Source organism: Chiloscyllium plagiosum, unplaced genomic scaffold (genome assembly GCF_037043375.1).
Source record: "Chiloscyllium plagiosum isolate Xiang-an unplaced genomic scaffold, Cpla_swu_hap1 HiC_scaffold_45, whole genome shotgun sequence".
Classification (NCBI taxonomy): domain Eukaryota; kingdom Metazoa; phylum Chordata; class Chondrichthyes; order Orectolobiformes; family Hemiscylliidae; genus Chiloscyllium; species Chiloscyllium plagiosum.
Genome location: NW_028270183.1, coordinates 43,308,005 through 43,324,810, shown reverse-complemented (window position 1 = coordinate 43,324,810; position 16,806 = coordinate 43,308,005).

Below are 16,806 nucleotides of genomic sequence, written 5' to 3'. Positions count from 1 at the left end.
AGGCTCACTGGTCTATAATTACCTGGCCCATCTCTTGATCAAGATCACATTTGCAATTGTGCAGTCTTCAGGTACTAATGAAGTAGTCGATGACGACTCGAACATCAAGGCCAAAGGATCGGCCATCGCTTCACGAGTTTCCCAGATATTATTTGGACAAATCCCATCCAGCCCAGAGGACTTGCCTACTATCTCACGTTGTAGAATTGATAACACCTCCTTCTTACTAATCTCAAACGTTTCAAGTCTAATAGCCCATATCTCCGTCTTCTCCCCTACAATATTCACATTTTCCTGGGTAAAAGTTGATGAGACATATTGGTTTCGCACCTCTAATATCTTCACAGGGTCCTAGCCCACTTCCCACTTCTGTTTTGATAGTCCCTATTCCTACATGAGTCATTGTTTTTTTTTTTTTCCCGCGTATCAATCGAATGCTTTAGAGTTCTCATTTATTCAACATGCTCATGTCCCCTCCTTGCTCTTCCGAACTCTCTCTTTAAATTTTCCCTAGCTACTCTGTAACTCTCCATCACCTCATCTGAGCCATCGCGCCTCAATTTCACAGAAGCCTCCCTCTTATTTCTTAACAAGAATACAGTTTCTTGAGTAAATCAAGGTTCCCTTACCTTATCACTTCCTTCATGCCTGACAGGTTCATACCTATCAACGACACGGTATATATGTTCATTAAACCACCCTCCTGCATTCTATGCCTCGTAAGTTTTGTCTAATAGCATTAGAATTGCCCTTGCCTCATCAAAATCTTTTGCCGTGGCATGTACTATCCCATTCCATCGTTAAACTAAATGTAACCGAGTTATGGTCACTTTCTCCAAAGTGCTCACCTATCATTAAACGAAATACCTGCCCTGGTTCGTTATCAAGTACCATATCCAGTGTCGCCTCCCCTCTTGTCTGCCCATAGATATATTGTGCCAGGAAACCCTCCTGCTCACATTGGAAAGAAACTGATCCATCTGACCTACTACAATTAGAAAATTTATAGTCAATTTTGGGAAGGTTAAAGCCCCCCATACTTACCACTCTGTTTCTTTCACTCCTGCCCAGAATCAATTTGCCAATCCACTCCTCCACCTTCCTGGAAGCCTTTGCGGAGGCTTTAAAAAAACTCATAGCAGTGTGATCTCTCCTCTCCTGTTTCTAACCTCAGACCATACCACCTCTATAGACCCATCCTCGCCAAAATTTCTTTCATGCTCTTTTTGACCGTCCTTGACTAAGAAAGCCATATCTCCCCTATTTTTACCACCTTCCCTGAAATTAATAAAAGATCTAAACTCTGGAACTTGCAACATCCATTCCTGACCCTGCTCCATGCATGTCGCAGAAATGGTCACAGCAGCGAAGTCCCAGATACCTATCCATGCTACAAACGCAACTACCTTATTGCAGACACTCCTGAGGTTGAAGTGGGCAGAATTCCAACCAGCTTTCTATGTGCCAATACACTAAAATTACCATGCAATCCTGTCATTGTCCTGCGCATGCTCATCCTACTGTGTACTGGAAATAAAACATAGGTTCCCATTCCCCTCCTGAGCTACTGTACAACCATCCAAATACCACTCGCAAATTTACCACACAGGCTATTAATACCCATCTACTTCAGGTGAGGCAGCCCTGTTTGTAGAGGTCTCACCTTGAACAGAAATAGTTCCAATTATCCGTGTATCTTTTCCCGAAACCCTTCCTTCTGCACCAACGATGCAGCCACGTATTAGTTGATATCTCTCCCGGTTCTTCGGCTCACTATCACATAGCACGGGTAATAATTCAGAAATAACAACTCTATTTGTTCTCGCTCCTAGCTTCCACTCTAGCTCCCTGAGATCCTGCCGTACATTCCCATTGCTCTTTCTAGCTATGCCGTTGGTGTCGATGTGACACACGATTTGGGGCTGGTCAACCTCTCCCTTCAGGACCACAAGGACATGATCCGATACGTCATGGACCTTGGCACCTGGCAGACAATGCATCAAACGTGACTCTCTTTCGTTCCCAACAAGCCTTCTGTTTGACAATCTAACTGTTGAGACCCTAATGAGTAAAACTCTCCTCCTTTCCCCCCTCCCTTCTGTGCAATAGGGAGAGGGTCTGTGCACGCCGTTCGTAAGTCGTCCCCACAACAGTATCCAAAATTGTATACCTGGTTTTCAGAGGAACGCCCACAGGGGATCCCTGCACTGACTGTTTTTTCACCTACTAACAATTAGCCCGCTTTCTTCATGCCTCGGAGATACTAATTCCCTGTAACTCTTACCTAACTCAGACTCTGTCACCCGAATGATCCGAAGTTCTTCCAGCTCCTACTCCATTTCCCTGGCGCGGTGTTGGAATAGCAAGAGTTAGGTGCACTTCCTGCAGATTTAATTAGATTGGACATTAACGTGTAACTCAGTTGACACATCATCCAGGAGGATCTTTCCTCTCCCTGCCCTGCCATCCCACTGCCCACTTATCAGAAAGTTAAAAATAAAAGAAGAGAAGCTTACCTGATGTGTTCCTGGTGTGTAAGGTTGGATGAGGTGGCTCTACAAGGGAAAGGTATCGGGTTTAGAAAACACACATTTATACAACTGAGGGGAAAGGCAGTTCTGGTCACCTCATTATCGGAAGGATTCGAAGCTTTGGAAAGGGTTCATAACCGATTTAGTGGGAAGTTGGTTGGTCTGGACGGCATGTCTTGTGAGGAAAAGCTGAGAGCCGTGAGGCTGTTTTCATTAGTGAGAAGAAGGTTGAGAGGTGGCTTAATTGCGAAATGCAAGATAATCAGAGGATTATATAGAGTGGGCAGTGAAAACATTTTTCCTCAGATGGCGATAGATAGCACATGCAGACATAGCTTTAAGATGATCGCTGCTACAAAAGTGAAAGAAGCCAGGGCTATTTTTTTTAACTCAGAGTGTAGTAGGAACGTGGAACACCCTGTCCGCAACAGTAGTAGACTCTAAATTTAAGCGCATTTAAATAGTCATTTGATAAACATGTGGTTGAAACTGAAATAGTGACGGTTGGATGGGCGTCAGATTGGTTCCACATTTCGGTGCAACATCAAAGTTCGAAGGGCCTGTATTGTCCTGTAATGTTCCTAGTTCTATGCAGCACTCAAAGAGGAATACAGAAACAGAATGAATTGCAACAGGAGGAGCCCATTCACCCCAACAAAATCTTCAGTCATTCAATGGTTATTTCTAATGCTCAGTTCCCTGTTCTGCCTAATTCCCATGTAGTTTGATTATTTGAACTCCACGAACTGTATCTATCTCTTTCGTGAAAAAGTCAATGTTTTGGCTGTGAATTCACAGCCTCACCATTCTCTGTGTGAGGTGAGTTCTCCTCAGCTCAATCCTGAATGACCCAACCTATATCCTTAAACTGTGACACCTGCATCTGAACTGCCCTTTCATTGGGGCCATCCTTTCTGATTCTGCCCTATCTCAAACCTGCTAGACTTCCCTAGGCTCTGTGATTCCCCTTCATTCATCGAAACTACAAGGAATATCTTCCTAACCGATCTAAGCTCTGTTTATACCCCATTCCTGCCATCCTAGGGTTCAGTCTGGTAAACTTTGTTGTCTCCCCTCTGCAGCCAGAGCAACCATTCTCAGACAAAGGACACCAATGCTGCACATAATGCTCCAGGGGTGGATTCACTAAGACCGTGTATAATTTCAGCAAGGTATCGCTGTGCATGTACATGAATTCTCTTACTGTGAAGTCCGACATGCCATTTCACTTCTTCGCCTCCTGCTGTGCATGCCTGTTAATTTCAGTGAAGAGGGTATAAGGAGAACTGGTTCGGACTGAGACGTTCGCTTTTCCCAAACTAGGATCATCAGACAAGATTGTCTTCTTGTTTTTGAACAAAAATACACCAAGTCCCAATTGTCTGCATCATAGTTCATCTGCCATACATTTCCATAGTGCATGGCCCACTATAATTACTGACACAACGCTCAGTGACACAGGTAAACTTCCCGTGGTTGCACTAAATACCGAAATACGTTCTTGAGACTCTCTGTAAATACTAACACATCTCCTGGGGAGTCATTTTAAGTAATGGCATTGCGGTCCAGCACTCTCTCTAAATATTGATGCATTCTCAATGAACTCCTATTACGACTGACACTCAGCGGACCACTATAAATAATTTTCACTCACTGGGGATGCTCATGAAATAATGCAACCTTCCCTGTGACCCTCTTGAGTCAGGACAAACGACCCGACAGTTCCTTGGATATTAAAACAGCTACTCGCGATCATCCTGTACATATCACCCATAACCACATGTAAGCATGGACAAACTCACAGGGAGATTCACTGCGGTGTCTCTGTGTCTGTCGTTACACTCTAAGAAACTACCCCCTGACCTGTGTAATCATGAACAGACTCACTGGCAGACTCACAGTTATCACTCTGAGGATATCTGTTACACACTGACACAATACCCCAGACCCATTTAAACATGAACATAATGGGAGATGCACTGTGGTGTCTGTGTGGATTTCGGTTACACACTGACACCCTACCCACCAGATCCATGTAAACATGGTCACATTCAGTGGAATACTCACTGTGGTCTCTCTGTGATTGCTGTTACACACTGACTCTGTACACGCCCCCACCCCCAACACCACCCCAGATCCATGCAAGCATGGACAAACCAAATCGGAGTCTCACTGTGGTCTCTTTGGGGATGTTTGTTACGCACTGACACCCTGTCCGCAGTCCATGTAAACATGGACACACTCACGAGGGGAGTCTCTGTGGGCTCTCTCTGCGTCCTGCACAGTTACTTTAGAGACTTACTCTCGATATTGGGACATGCATTAACTACTGACACACACTCTAGAATCCCCCTGTAAAGACTGCCACATTCTTCAGGAACTCTGTAAACAGTGAAACATTCTCCAATGAAATTCATGTAAACTCTGGCATATCCCCATGCCCCCTCTCCCAGGGAGCTCCCTGTAAACACTGGCACATTCCGCCTACCTGCCGCCTGTGAATACTGACATTGCCTGAAGGAGGCCCTTTGAACTCTGGCAAATTTCCCTGGAAGCCCCCTGTAAACATCCACACATTTTCGCAATTGTCTCCTTTAAACACTGGCAGTTTCTTCCTAGGAATCATCATTACACACTGACATGCTTCCCCTCGCAGCCTCCTATAAACACTGACACATTCTGCTTCGGAGACCCCTGCAAACACTGATACATTTTCCCCGATATGCCAGTATGAGCAAGGACCATCCCACCAGGAGCCCCCTACAAACGTGGGCACATTCAACTGTGGGCACATTCAACTGGGCGCACCCTGTAAACACCGGTATATTCGCCTCAGGAGCTCCCTGGAAACACTGCTACATTACCCAAGGTCCCCGCTGTAAACTCGCACACATTTCCCAAGTGTCTCCTGTAAACACTGGCACATTCTTCCCAGATACCCACCCCCGTAAACACTGACACGTTCCTCCAAGCAGCCACCTTTAAACACTGACATATTCCCCTCAGGAGACCCCTGTAAACACTGGTACATTTCCCCCTATATCCCACAATGAACATTGATCATACCCCCAGGAGCCGTCTATAAAAGTGGGCACATTTCCCTCGGAGCACCCTGCAAACACTGACATATTCTCCTCAGAATACCCCTGTAAACAGTATCATGTTCCTCCCAGGAGACCCCAGGAAACAGTGACATATTCTCCTTCCCCTGGATGCCCCACTAAACAATGACACATTCTCTCCCTGTAACCAGCCGCAAACACTGATGCATTTACCCCTCCCCGGGATAACCCTGCAAGAAGTGGCAAATCCGCCCCCCACCCCAGGAGCCCTCTGTAAACACCAACATTTTCCACCAGGAAACCACAGAACATTTTAATTTTACATTCAATATGAGTTGTCGTTTCGAAAAATAAGCTGAACTCCCAGGCAATTCAGCATTTGAAAAGTAAGTAGAAAGTCAAATTGATGGAAAGATGCAGGATCTGCATGCTTTCGGAAAGGATAGTCAGCATGAATTTGCGGGGCGTAAAACATATCTCCCAAACTTAAGCAATGTTTTTGCAAGATGTGAGCAAGAAGATCGACGAAAGTAAAGCAGCATACTTTGTCCAAGTGAACCTTAGTAAGGCGTAAAAATGTTCCAGACGGTTGACTGCTTAATAAGATTAGTTCACAGTGAATCAGGGACAGTTGGCCAATTCGATATAAAATTATATTATCAATAGTTGACAGAGGGTATACGGTAGAGGTTTGTTTTTCTGACTGGAGGTCTGTGATCAATGGTTTGCCACATGACCAATTCTGGCTCCATTAGTTTTTGTTATTTTTATAAATGAATTGGATGAGAAATAGGACACATGAATGGAACATTATCAGTCACAGTGATGTTTGAAATTATTTCTCAAAGACAGAACAGACAAACGTTGAAAATCCATTACTTTCCAAGACCTGATGAATGGTTTCAGTCTCATTTCTCGATAGGTGTTTACTTTGAATTCTTGGTGATAAATGTACCTCTAAGATTCTCTCTAAAACAAATTCAAATAAGGAAAAAGTCAGTATGGCTGCAAGCAGATCAGATTTAGGAGCTATATATTCAAGGATATACATCGTATTACAATGATGGCAGGTGGGCAAAGGTGTGGGTGTCTATCGGAGTAAGAAATTAAACGGAATTGGTAATAAGAAACAAAGTATGGCCAGATGGTGTTGAATCTGTTTGGGTAGAATTGAGGAACGGAAAGGTAAGGAAAGCATTGTTGGAGTTTTGTACTGGCTGTCAAACAGCGGCCAGGAACTCGGGCACAAGATACACCAGGATATACAGAAGATATGCAGGAACTCCAATGTTCAAGTGGTAATGGAGGATTTTAATGTTGAAATGTCTTTGGAAAATCAGGTCCGAGGTGAATTGCAAGAAAAGGATTTTCTGGAATATCTGTGTTATGTCTTATTGGAACAGCTTTTCATGAATCCCACTGGAATTGTGTAAAACTGAATATAGTTCTTTGCAATGAGATAGACTTAATAAGGGAGCTTAAGAGAAAGGAAACCTTAAGAGGCAGTGATTTTATAGGATCTTTGCAATTTGAGAGAGAATATTGAGTCAGAATTAACGGCATAAAAGCAACTGCAGAATCATGAGGGAGGATCTGGATTGAGTTGACTGCGAGAGGAGCCGAGCAGAAAAGACAGTGTAAGCAATGCCAGGTGTTTCTAGAAGTGATTCAGCAGACACATCAGTGACTCATTCCGAGGAAAAGAAGCGGATAAGGAGGATGAGTTGTGTAGCTGCACAAAACTCTGGTGTGGCCGCACTTAAAGTAATGCATACAGTGCTGGTCACTGCATTATTGGAAGAATGTGGAAGCTTTGGAGAGGGCTCAGAGGCGGTTTACTAGAATGCGGCCTGGTATGTAGGGAGGGTCATATGACAAAAGGCTGAGCGATGTGAGGCTGTCTTCGTGAGAGAGAAGATGTTGGCGTGGTGACCTTAGTGAGACATAGAAGATAAGCAGATGATTCGTTACGGTGGGTAGTGAGAGCCCTTTCCTTGGATGTTGAAGGCTAGCACGAGGGGCATAGATTTAAATTAAGAGGTAAGAGATACAGGACAAATGTCAGAGGTAGTGTCTTTACTGGGAGAGCAATAAGGGCGTGGAACGTCCTGCCTGCAGCAGAGTAGACTCGGCACTTTTAAGGCCATATAAAATGGTTTGATAAATATTCGGACGAAAATTGATTAGTGAAGGCTTCAGATTGATTCCAGAGATCAGCGCAACAACTTGGGCCAAAGGGCTGTACTGCGCTGCATTCCTCTATGTTCTCTGAAGCTTAGAAGAATGAGGAGTGATCTAAATGAATCTTGCAGAAAATTGAATGAGTCGAAAGTGAGGTATTGGAAAAATACAGAAGTTCAGGCAGCATCGGAGGAGCCAGAAATCGATGAAGCCCTTCATCAGGAAACCTGAATACACAGTACTGAATGACCTGCACAGAGTGGGTTTTGGCAAGATGTTTTCATGGGTAAGAGAGACTAGCACATGTGGCTCAACCCTGAGAGTAAAGGGAAGACCTTTTACAACAGAGGTAAGATAAAACGTCTTTCGCCAGCCAATGGTGAATCTATGGAATTCAGTGGAATTAAAAGGCTGTGGAGGCCAGTTCGTTGAATGTATATAAGACAAAGTTGTCTGTTTTCTTGATTGTCGAGGTGATAAAGGGTTAGGGGGAGAAGGAATGAGAATGAGGCTGAGAAACTTTTCAGCCATGATTGAATGTTGAAGTTAGACAAAAAAGCTGCAGATGCTGGGATACAAAGTAGACAGGCATGAGGCTGGAAGCACAAAGCAAGCCAGGCATCATCATGGAGTGTACAAGTCGAAGTTTCAGATTGATGTTTTGGGTGTAAAGCGTTTTCAGTCGTGGAGAATGGCTACACTCCAAACGTCGACTTCCACACTTCCTGACGCTGTCTGCCTTCTGCGTGTCCACGTGATTGAAAGTTGGAGCATTCGCGATGGGCTGAGTTGCCTATTGCTTCGCCAATTAGAACTGTTTAAAATGCTAAAGTAAGTTGTGAAATGGGGTTCACTGAATCCAGTAATTTGTATGAAACAGATTCAGAAATAATGACCATAAAATGTTATTGGATTGTCATAAGTGCTCAACTACTTAACGATTGTCCTTTGGGGAATGGGACCCACTATCTGTCCAGTGCCTCGACAAGACTCAACACTCAATGCGACGAGACACAGTGAGAAAATTTAGTACACAGTTTACACCACCACCATCGCATGAATATAGGGGCAAATTACCTATTTAAGAACATCAAGACCAGTGGTTTTAGGGAACCATCAGCTATGATCTCTTCTTCCAGACATGCACTGCCCTCTTCAGGATACATGCCGCTGTTGCTTTGCAGCTGCTCCCTGACAATTCTGAAACTTCGTAGTGAAGAGTACTGTGGGAAAACTGGCACGACAGCACAGGAGTGAATGATGGCCTCTTCAATTTTCCTCGTGCCTCACACATAACATTAGACATAAATTAGGTTCGAACCAAACTTGAGATATAATTCATCCTAAAATTAATGCCAGAATTTCCAACGAGGCCTTCAGCTTAGTAACTACACCGACAGAATACTTCCCACAACAGCTTCTCTTTGGAGCTTGTCAATCTCAGCAATGCTGGGTCTTAAAATCATCCGCTTCTAGTTGCTCTCCACTGCAGATGGAAATGACACATCAAGAAATGACCAACACAGGACATCAGGGACTGAATTCTGTGTTCAACCACGCAGACTGATATGAAGCAGCACTTTCACAGATGCCTCTGTGGTTCAATCCCTACAACAGACACAAGACTGTGCAGCAGCGGAAATTCGGCAAGAAGTTGAAAAGTGACATTTCAGGTATAAGCCTTTCATCAGCGTTTAAGATTGTCCTGCTCCGTGGATGCTGGCTGCCCTGCATTTCCAGCAATTTCTGTTTGATTACTGATTTATCACATCCACGGGTCTTTTGATTGATAATGAGAGGGCATGAGAGTGTGTTCGTAATTTTAAGGTGTTGAACTCAATATTAAGTACAGCTGATTGTGAACCGCTTGGTTTGAAAATGATATGCAGTTCCATCGGTCTGCTCTGCGATTCGCTGAAGCAATACAGCATGGCGAGGACAGACAGTGCAAACTTGGTAAAAACAATGACTGCAGATGCTGAAAACCAGATTCTGGATCAGTGGTGCTGGAAGAGCACAGCAATTCAGGCATCATCCGACGAGCAGCAAAATCGACGTTTCAGGCAAAAGCCCTTCATCAGGAATAAAGGCAAAGAGCCTGAAGCGTGGAGAGATAAGCTAAAGGAGGGTGGGTGTGGGGAGAAAGTAGCATAGAGTACAATAGGTGAGTGGGGGAGGAGATGAAGGTGATTGGTCAGGGAGGAGAGTGTGGAGTGGATAGGTGGAAAAGGAGCTAGACAGGTCGGACAAGTGACGGTTTTACAGAAAAAAAACCAGAATACAGCTTCCAAGCACAATTATCTATTCTTGGCATGATGCAATGCTCCAGCTAATCACAGCGCAATTTCCAGCAAGAATCTCTCCTCGACAGGTTAGGTACCTTATAACCGTCTGGACTTAACATTTTGTGTAACATGCTCAGATATTATCCAATGATATTACTTCAGTTTCTCTTAGCTGTTACTTCGTACATTCTCTGTCACCTCTCGCCAGTCTGCCGTCGGTCCATTTGTGGTCCATTCATAAAGTCCATTCTGGAATCTCAAGTCTAGAATCTAAAGAAACCACCGTTTTACCGTTCTAACATTCTGATCGCTGAATGCGAACTACGAACACACTGTATCCCCGAGCGTCCCAAGCCTAGCCACTCCTCATTCAAACTGCTGCTTCCTCCACACTTCATGCCATCTCTTATGGGGAGTCATCTAGATTCTAAACGTTAGCTCACTCTCTCTCCATGGATGCCTCCTGACCCGCTGTGAACTCCACTGTTTGTTGTTTTCAGAACATTTTACACAGGACTGTGAAAATTTGGAATCTGATCGAGGAGATTGAGGTGATTTTTGAATAAATCAAAGTTACCGATATATACTCTTCACTCCAAACGCTGCCATACCTGTGGATGATGTAAGGTTTGCAGATCTTGGAGATCAGAGTCGAGAGTCGATGACGGGCTCCGGCCCGAAACATCGATTCTCCTGCTCCACCGATGCTGCCTGACCTGCTGTGTTTTTCCAGCAACATACTCTCGGCTCTCATATTTGATCCCAAGATGACTTTCTGACCACACGTATATGCAACCACAAACTCTCAAAATTTCAATCTCTAAAATGTTGCTTCTCTCCACCTCACCCCAGCTCAATTGTTACTGAAACTCCTTACCCGTGCCTGTGTTGCCTTACAATTGACCATTCAGAACGAGAACACCTGATTTCCAGATTCAACAACATAGAACATAGAACATTACAGCGCAGTATAGGCCCTTCAGCCCTCGATGTCGCGCCGCCCTGTCATACTAATTTAAACGCCATCCCACCTACACTATTCTATGTACGTCCATTTGCCTGTCCAAGGACGACCTAAATGGTCTTAAACTTGACGAATCTACTCCCGATGCAGGCAAAGCATTCCATACCCTTACTACTCTCTGAGTAAAGAAACTAGCTCTGACATCTGTCTTATACCTATCTCCCCTCTCTTTAAAGTTGTGTCCCCTCGTGTTTGCCGTCCCCATACTTGGAAAAAGGCTCTCCCTGTCCACCCTATCTAACCCTCTGATTATTTTGTATGTCTCTATTGAGTCACTTCTCAACCTTCTTCTCTCTAACGAGAACAGCCTCAAGCCCCTCAGTCTTTCCTCGTAGGACATTCCTTCCAAACCAGGCAACATCCTAGTAAATCTCCTCTGCACCCTTTCCAAACCTTCCACATCCTTGTCATAATGCGGTGACCAAAACTGTACACAATACTCCAAGTGTGGCCGTAACAGAGCTTTGTACAGCTGCAGCATAACCTCCTGGTTCCTGAACTCAATCCCTCCATTAATAAAGGTCAAAACACTATATGCCTTCTTAACAACCCTGTCAATCTGGGTTGGAACTTTCAGGGATCTGTGTACATGGACACCGAGAGCTCTTCTTACCTGCACTCCCAAGAATCCTACCGTTAGCCCAGTACTTTGCTTTCCGATTACTCCTGCCAAAGTGTATCACGTCACACTTGTCCACATTAAGCTCCATTTGCCACCTCTCAACCCCGCTGTGCATCCTATCTATGTCTCTCTGCAACCTACTACATCCTTCATCACTATCCACAACTCTACCGACCTTAGTGTCGTCCGCAAATTTACCGACCCACCCTTCTAAGCCCTCATCCAGGTCATTTAGAAAAATGACGAACATCAGTGGACCCAACACTGACCCTTGATGTACGCCGCTAGTAACTGGACACCATCAACTACAACCCTCTGTTTTCTTTCAGCAAGCCAATTACTGATCCAGACAGCTATGTCTCCCAAAATCCCATTCCTCTGCATTTTGTATCATAGCCTACTGTGGGGAACCTTATCGAACGCCTTGCTGAAATCCATACACACCACATCAACCGGTTTAGTCTCATCTACTTGTATGGTCACTTTGTCAAAAATGCTCAATATGATTCGTTAGGCACAACCTACCCTTCACAAAACCGTGCTGACTGTCCCTGATCAGATTATTCTTTTCTACATGGTGATAAATCCTATCTCTTATAACCTTTTCCAACACTTTACCTACAAATGAAGTGAGCCTCACTGCTCTGTAATTAACAGGGTGGTCCCTACTACCCTTTTTGAACAAGGGAACCCACATTTGTTATCCTCCTGTCCTCAGGCACTATTCCTATAGACAATCATGATTTGAAGATCAATGCCAAAGACTCGGCAATCTCTTTCCTTGCTTCCCAGAGGATTCTAGGACAGATCCCATCTGGCCCAGGGGACTTGTCTATTTTCACACTCTGCAGTATTTCTAATGCCTCTTCCTCGTGAACCTCAATCTCTTATATTCTAGGTGCAAGTACCTCTGTATCTTCCTCGCCAACATTTTCATTTTCTATAGTGAACACTGTCGAAAAATATTTATTTAGTGCTTCCCCTATATCCTCTGACTCCACACCCAACTTCCCACTATTATCCTTGATTGGCCCTAATTTAACTCTCGTCATTCGTTTATTCCTGACATATCTATGGAAGGCCTTAGGGTAAACCCTGATCCTATCCGCCAACAACTTCTTATGTCCCCTCTTGGCTTTTCTGAACTCTTTTTTTAGGTCTTTCCTGACTGCCTTGTAACCCTCAAGCACTCTAACTGAGTTTTTACATTTTGTCCTAACATAAGCCTTCTTCTTCTTCTTGACCAGGGATTCCACTACGTCAGTAAACCATGGCGCACGCGTTCTATATCTTCCTCCCTGCAAGATTCTGACTTCCCACGACGAGTGACACCCTCTCAGCGTTTACCCTGCCAAACCCCTGAAGAATCCCATATGTTTCAATGAAATCACCTCTGATTCTCCCAAACTCCAGTGAGTAAAATCTCAACCTGTTCAGCATTTGCTTACAAGGTACTCCCTGCAAACCAGGGATCATCCCAGTGATCATTTTCCGAAATTCTTTCAACGAACATAAATACTTCCATAAATAAATGGACCAAAGCTGCTCAGATTACTGCACATGCGCTCTCGCCAGCACTTTGTGCAGTTGGTCTAAGACGAAGATTGAAACTCTGATACTGCAAGCCCTTGAAAAAAGGTACAACATTCCATTCTCGTTCATAAATTCCCTTTCTAAGTGTGAGCTAGCTTTCTGTGTTGCCTGCACAATTACATCCAGGTTCTTTTGTGGTGCAGCTCACTACGTTTTTTTTACACTTAAATAGTCCATTTCTTTGCCATCTCCTCTGATGTGATCCATATGGACTTCAGTAAGGCGTTCCACAAGGTTCGCCATGGGACACTGATGAGCAAGGTTAGATCTCATGGAATACAGGGAGAACTAACCATTTGTATACAGAACTGGCTCGAAGGTAGGAGGCAGAGGGTGGTGCTGGAGGGATGTTTTTCAGAATAGAGTCCTGTGACTAGTGGAGTGCCACAAGGACCGGTGCTGGGTCCTCTACTTTTTATGATTTTCATAAATGATTTATAAGCGAGCATAAGGGGTTTACTTAGTATGTTTGCCGGTGACAACAAAATTAGAGGTGCAGTGAACAGCGAAGAAGGTTGCCAAAGATTGCAACAGGATCTTGACCAGATGGGCCAATGGGCTGAGAAGTGGCAGATGGAGTTTAATTCAGATAAATGTGAGGTGCTGCATTTTGGGAAAACAAATCTTATCAGGACCTATGCACTTATTGTAAGGTCCAAGGGACTGTTGGTGAAAAAAGAGACCTTGGAGTGGAGTCGCAGGTAGATAGGTTAGTGAAGAAGGCGTTTGGTATGCTTTCCTTTATTGGACAGAGTATTGAGTAGTGGAGTTGGGAGGTCATGTTGCGACTGTACAGGACATTGTTGAGGCCACTGAATATTGCGTGCAATTCTGGTCTCCTTCCTATTGGAAAGATGTTGTGAAATTTGAAAGGGTTCAGAAAAGATTAACAAGGATGTTGCCAGGGCTGAAGAATTAGAGCTTTCATGAGAGTCTGAACAGGCTGCGGCTGTTTTCCCTGGAGCGTTGGAGGCGTTATCGAGGTTTACAAAATTATGAGGAGCATGGATATGGTCAGTAGACAAAGTCTTTTCCCTCGGGCCCGAGAGTCAAGAACTGGAGGGCGTAGGTTTAGGGTGAGAAGGGAAATATTAAAAAGAAAAGACCTACGGGGCAACGTTTTTAGACAGAGGCTGGTGCGGGTATGGAATGAGCTGCCAGAAGAAGTGATGGAGGCTGGATGAATTGCAACATTTAAGAGGCAGTTGGATGGGTATATGAATAGGAAGGGTTCTGAGGGATATGGCCTGGGTGCTTCCAGGTGGGACTAGATTGGGTTGGGATATCTGATCGGCATGGACGGGTTGAACTGAAGGGTCTGTTTTCGTGCTGTACATCTCTACGTCTCTGTGACTCTAAATGAACAAATTCACATTTTTCCAAGTTATTTTACATTTACCAACTTCTTGCCCACTTCTCCTATCAATATCTCTCTGTAAACTGTGTGCAACCCTCTCAGACATTGAGTGTTGTGAAAATTCTCCCGTTTTTCATCGAAACATTTTTTGTTTGGAATTACTGGGCAGTGGGAAGCATGTGCAGTTGGTTGTTTTGGAAATGACTGGGTGGAGCTTGCTGCCCATTGTTCAGAATGAAGACAAAATATCCATAAGTTGTATTAGCCTTTCAATAATAATGTCTTATTGGCGAAGGGCAGAGGCAGCACAGAGGGAAAGAAAAGGAAGCAAATTCTGCTAATTCTAGGCTAATTCTTGGAACATTCTAGCTCGTGTCAAAGATCTGCGCTCTGCTCACTCACATGAAATCTCAAGAAGGATACTCATGGAAACCCACTTGGTTTCCCACATGGACTGACTGCTAATCTCCAAAAGGGGTGAAATGCGCAGTCATCTGGTCCAGGAAGATGGGATTTTGTGAGTTTCTAACCCGAACTGGCAGTGCAGGTTTTTATTAACTTGCATTATAGGATAGTAAAAGTGGACTTGCCGGTTGGATCTCAATAATTGTAACGCCAAACTCTGACCTAATTACTCAACTCATCATTACATCGACTTTTGCGTTGTGTGTGAGTATGCTGGACCAGGTCATTCTCACTTGCTGCCTGAAATTTCTATTTGATTCACCACTTTCTCTTGACAGATCATCACCAAATCTGCTCACTGTGTCGTGATTCCTTTCATAATCAGCCGATGAGTTTCCGTTTTATCATCCTCATGTATAAGTTCTGTAAACAGTTGTTTCACATGTCGCCTGAATTTGCTTTGATAAAATGAGAACAACCTCAGTTTCTCCAAACTCTATAAGGTACACATCAGGATTGTGTTAGGACATGTTCCAATTGGCTGCATCAATGCAGCCCCCAACAATGATAATGAAAGTGTCAAAGCACTAGGTCTGAATGGTGTCCCAGACACCATCATCAACACTTCCTCTCTCCACCACCGAGATACCGTGCCAGCATTTTGTCAACGGTAAAGTTTCCATTGTCCTACCTGACCATAGGGCTGTTCTCTCATTAGGGAACGATGATGGGTCTTTTTGAACCTGAAGATTACCGCAGACCAGTCAAGGGGAGAGGTTGAGAAGGAGACTCAATCGATTGTAGATGGATCCTCTCGATGTGTATCAGAACTAAAAGTGTGACATGGATGAGTATGTTAAAAAACCTCTAAAGATGCAAGTAAACCTCCCTGTTCCTTGAAACATCCTGGTAAATCTTCACTGCTCCTGTCAGGGACCTGTCATCATTCACAATGTGTGGATGATCTCCGGTTTGCACAGACCCATTTGCTCTTTGTTCCAGTGGATGACCTCTTCATGCAGGAACAAGTATACTGACCATCACTTCCTGTAAGGTTGGAAAACACAGCAATCTTGGTAACACGAAGAGGTACTTACATGCATGCTTGCGATCGCAAGCAGACAACATTATGTATAAAATGCTGCAAAAAGGAATTAGAATACGTGAACTAGCACAGACTAAATGGGCACAGAGCCTTTTTCTTTGTACTGTACATCACTGATACACAACGTAGGTGCATGACAAGCCACATTTGAAGTCAGGTATATTAAATTTTCGAAGGAACGTAAGGTACAGAGGTAGGGCGGGAGTAATTTTAGGAGCAGGGCGCACAAGGATTTGAAGGTGCCGCATCAAGTGAGGAATTAAAAATGGCTTTCTTTTCCTCATATAGCTGGAATTAGGGGAAATCACTATTGCATATATCTGTGAAAATTAAGATGGTTCAGAGATTGGGTGGATTGTACGGTTGAAGAGGATTGCAGAGATTGGGTGGTTGAACGAACGTTGATTGACAAAAATGTGGAGCATTTACTGAAGAGAAAGAAAGTACATTGTTTAATTTTAAGGAGGCAAGGATCAGACACGATTTTAGACGTTTACAGGGTAGCCAGGAAGAAACTGAAGAATGAACGGAGATGAAAACAGAAGGTAGTAAGGTATTAAAATTTCAAAATATTGCCACATTTCGATTAGAAAGATGTTGAAGCTTTTTTTTTTCAAATTTTTTTTGAAAACATGACCAGG